The sequence below is a fragment of the Callospermophilus lateralis genome, chromosome 4 (genome assembly GCF_048772815.1).
Source record: "Callospermophilus lateralis isolate mCalLat2 chromosome 4, mCalLat2.hap1, whole genome shotgun sequence".
In the NCBI taxonomy this organism is placed as follows: Eukaryota; Metazoa; Chordata; class Mammalia; order Rodentia; family Sciuridae; genus Callospermophilus; species Callospermophilus lateralis.
The window spans coordinates 116,991,258-116,996,222 of NC_135308.1; the positions used below are offsets into that span (position 1 = coordinate 116,991,258).

Consider the following 4,965-nt stretch of genomic DNA (forward strand, 5'->3'; position numbering starts at 1 on the left):
ACAATATAAATAAAAAATAAATAAAATAACCGAGGAGAGAAAAGAGAAACTTCCCCAAAGAAAATCAAAGCCCTGGGTGTCACATCCTTAAGGGTGTTCTCTTGATTTTAGAAATTAGCTGGTAAAGGCCTAGGGATGACTTAATTGAAACAGGATGTTTCCCTTCTCAACTAGTGCAGAGAAAAAGAGCAAACTAATGGTCCATACCTAAGAAGAGGAAAGGGATTAAAACTCGGGAAGTATAAAATAGACTTTTTTATTTCTGTAACAATTAAAATGGTCATTTGCTGCTTTTTCTACCCAGCACTCCTTCATTTCTCTGGGAAAAGCAACCATCCCCTTATTCTACTCTAAATATAGACTCCAAATAGAGATATCACTGTTGACAGATGATCTTACCTGGAAGAAACGACTGTCTGACCTAAGCTGGCCCAATTGTAGGACCTCATCCTGACCCATGAACCACCCAGCTCTGTAAGCTGGTCCATCTCACAGGCACATGGATATTCAGTCAACGCTGTGAACATTTTACGTCTTCTCCTGTGTTTATTTAACAGGACCCACAGATAAGTGGTTTTTCTCTTTGGACATAAAACCGGGAGACATATGGGACATGTGGGGGTAGAGAAAACTATTAAGAGGAAAGGATGGGAAGCAGAGCAAAAGAATCTGTTTGGTGGTGGGAAATCTCCGGCTGAGTGGGTCTCTTGCAGCACTCTTACAGAAGCCGATGGCATTTCCAGTTTGGATAAACTAATTCAAGATAAATGCCTACATCTTGGAACTAAATATGTAAGTGCAAAATTTTGTACTGTACTGGTGAATGTAATTAAGCTTAATTCTCTTAGCGAAAAGTCTAAGACTCAGATTGGTATGGAAAATAAAATCCAGTTATTTAAATGAAACACATCTAAAATCAAAGATTATGGAAAGATTCAAACAAGATCATTTGCAAATAAACCAGATAAATATATAAGAAAATATAATTCAAAGCTAAAAACACTAAATAGGCAAATTTTGTCTTTTTGTCTGAATGAATAGCATGAGCCATAGAAAAGATAGAGCAGGACTGATGTTGCTGCTTAAGAATGACTTCAAGAAACCTATATGTTTCTGTCTCACCATCTTTGGCATGTGGTTCTCATTCTTCAGGTCGCAAGATGGATGCTTCCACATCAAACATCACTTCTGTATTCCAGACAGGAAAAAGAAGGGGGAGGGAAAGCAGAAGGGATGACATATAAGTTAAGAAAGAAAAACTGTCTAGACACCACTGGCAAACTTCTGTTTCAAATCTCCTTGATAAAAAGTGTTCCATGTCGTCATCCCTAATTATAAGAGAATTTATAAACAGGGTACACCCCCTCCATCATAATTCTGTTATGAAAAAGAGATGAGTGGAAACTACACAGGCACCTTGAAGTGGCTGGCATACCTGTTGAAGGTTCAATAAGCCGGCCATTCTCACACTTCTTTAGTAAAAATCCTGTTGGAAAGAAATTTGGTAGTATATATCTAGATCCTGCAAAATCTTTATGTCCTTTCATCAGTTATTAATGAGGAAATGCAACTTCCATGCTCTTTGGTTTTCATGGGAAAGATCTTTCCTAAACATCCCTTGGCCTCTTTGCTCAACTTCTGGTCTTAATGTTCCCAAGGAATATACAGAATGACATCTCTGCTTAGTGAGGTTAGGGTAATAAACAGGCATACACAGTTCAGTTGCTTCTTTCTCCCCTCCCCCCTCTTTACCAGAAACACACATTTTGGTCAGCCATACTATGCCAGAGGCATTTTACTGCATCAGATTCATTGTTACCCAGACACGCCTGTGATGGGTGGGTAACCCTAATCCTGGGTCTTGGGCTGCCATACACATGAGCCACTTCCTCCAACCCAGACTTTTTCAATAATTAAACTTGTCAAGCTGTTTGAAGAAATGTTAGGATTTCCACTGATTGCTCTGGTATCCTGTGTTTAGCCTTCTGAAGAAATGCCAAACTTCCTCCAAAGTGCCTCTATCATTTTACATACCCACGAGCAATGTGAGTGTTGTATATAAAATGTTTGTGTGTGTGTTTCCTTATCAGATATACAACTTACAAATATCTCTCCCATTCTGTGGGTTGTATTTTTACTTTGTTGATTGTTTCCTTTGAAGCACAAAGGTTTTAATTTTAAACGCAGTCTTTTTTTCCCTTATGTTTGTGCTTTCCATGTCATAGCTAAGACTCATTGCCTAAACTAAAGTCACAAAGATCTAGGCCTTTGATTTCTTTTAAGAGTTTTATAGTTTTACCTCTTACATGAGGCTTTTGGTTCATTTTGAGTTAATGTTTTTGTATATATTTGTATGTCATTCTCTTGCATATGGATATCCAGTTGTCCCAGCTCCACTTGTTAAAAAGATTGTTCTTTTCCCATTGAACATACTGGCACCCTGATGAAAATCAATTGGCCGTAGTCCATTGGCCTATATGTCTGTGTTTAATGTCAGGACCACACTGTTTTGCTGACTGTGGCTTTATAGTGAGTTTTGAAATTGGGAAGTGTGAATGCTGTGCTTAGTTCTCCTTTTTCACTATTGTTTAGGCTATTCTTGGTCCTTTGCATTTTTAAAAGAACTTCAAGATTGGCTTGACGGGCTTTTTTGTTTTGGAGGATTTTTTTTTTTTTTTTTTGTAATAAAAGTTACTGAGATTTTGACAGGGATTATGTTGAGTCTGTAGACCAGTTTTATGGATCTTTGTAACTTTAGTTTAAATTTCCTCTTTAAGAGTTATTAAAATTTTTAAAAATTTTTTTGTTTTTTTTACAATGTGTTTATAGACTATGACTTTGTGAATGTTGTTGTTTTAATTTTGTTGAAATCATCTTTGTTCTCTGATCCAAAATCCATTTATTTGATGATGTTCCAGAGACATTTGAAAACAATACTCATCTACAATTATGTATGTGTCTGTGTATATATATGTTCACACTTTTACATCATGTCATGTCATACTCTGAGACAGGAGAATTACAAGTTCAAAGCTAGCAACTGTGAGGCACTAAGCAACTCAGTGAGACCCTGTCTCTAAATAAAATACAAAATAGGGCTGGGAATGTGACTCAGTGGTTGAGTGCCCCTAAGTTCAATCCCCAGTACTAAATCATATCATTTAAATCCTTGTATATTTGTTTATTTGATATGGAAGTTTATATAAGGGTTTGTTTATATTTCACTATGCATATGGATTTGCAAGCATCAATGTATTGCTAACAGTTTAAAATATGTATTTTAGAGTTGTGTTTTTAGATTATAAACATACGTAACTGTTATATCTGTATTATTACTTTTTTTTTTTCATTCCACTTTTTCTTTCCAGGAATTAAAAGATATACCATATCCCTTCAAAAATTTTTAATACACACTGACTTTCTATTTTAATGATTAATAGTTGGAGCAACTCAGTTTTCTCTGAAGAAGATGTTAACATGTGGATAGGTTGGTTAGCTGACTCCTTTCTGCCTGTGGACACCGCCGAGAAAGCACCTTCCTGCTGCTGTCATGTCTAAATCAGAGTCCCCTAAAGAGCCTGAATAGCTGTGGAAGCTATTCATCGGAGAGCTGAGTTTTGAAACAACTGATGAGAGTCTGAGAAGCCATTCTGAGCAATGGGGAACACTCACGGACTGTGTGGTAATGAGAGACCCAAACACCAAGTGCTTTGTGTGTGTCACTTATGCCACTGTGGAGGAAGTGGGTGCAGCCATGAGTGCAAGACCACACAAGGTGGATGGAAGAGTTGTGGAACCAAAGAGAGCTGTCTCAAAAGAAGACTCTCAAAGACCAGGAGCCTACTTAACTGTGAAAAAGATCTTTGTTGGTGGCATTAAAGAAGACACCGAAGAACATCACCTATGAGATTATTTGAACAGTATGGGAAAATTGAAGTTATTTAAATCATGACTGATGGAGTCAGTGGAAAGAAAAGGGGCTTTGCTTTTGTAACTTTTGATGACCATGACTCTTTGGATAAGATTGTCATTCAGAAATACTGTGAATGGCCACAACTGTGAAGTGAGGAAAGCCCTGCCAAAGCAAGAGATGGCTAGTGCCTCATCTAGCCAAAGAGGTCGAAGCGGTTCTGGAAACTTTGGTGGTGGTCGTGGAGGTGGTTTTGGTGGAAATGACAATTTTGGTCATGGAGGGAACTTCAGTGGTCATGCTGGCTTTGGTGGCAGCCGTGGTGATGGTGGTGGATATGGTGGCAGCAGGGATGGCTAGAATGGATTTGGTAATGATGACTGTTATGGTGGTTACTCTGGAGGAAGCAGAGGCTATGGAAGTGGTGGACAGGGTTATGGAAACCAAAGCAGTGGCTATGGCAGGAGTGGCAGCTATGACAGCTATAACAATGGAGGAGGCAGAGGAGGCTTTGGGGGTGGTAGTGGAAGCAATTTTGGAGGTGGTGGAAGCTACAATGATTTTGGCAGTTACAATAATCAGTCATCAAATTTTGGACCCATGAACTTTGGAGGCAGAAGCTCTGGACCTTACGGCGGTGGAGGCCAATATTTTGCCAAACCAAGAAACCAAGGTGGCTATGGTGGTTCCAGCAGCAGCAGTAGCTATGGCAGTGGCAGAAGGTTTTAATACTGCCAGGTAAGAAACCAAGCTTAGCAGGAGAGGAGAGCCAGAGAAGTAACAGGGAAGCTACAGGTTATAACTCAGTCAAGCACAGTGGTGGCAGGGCCTAGCTGCTACAAAGAAGACATGGTTTAGGCAATACTCATGTGTATGGGCAAAAAAACTCAAGGACTGTATTTGTGACTAATTGTATAACAGGTTTTAATGTAGACTTTTTTTTTTGCACCCATGCTGTTGATTGCTAAATGTAATAGTCTGATCATGACGCTGAATAAATGTGTCTTTTTTTTAAAATAAAATAAAATGAAAGATGTTAGCATGTATTACTCTTC

At 38.6% G+C, this 4,965-nt stretch overlaps 1 pseudogene; it reads left to right on the forward strand.

Annotated features, from left to right (window-relative positions):
* The first annotated feature begins 3,550 nt into the window (after nucleotides 1-3,550).
* LOC143397068 (heterogeneous nuclear ribonucleoprotein A1 pseudogene) lies at nucleotides 3,551-4,698 on the forward strand (annotated as a pseudogene).
* The last annotated feature ends 267 nt before the right edge of the window (nucleotides 4,699-4,965 follow it).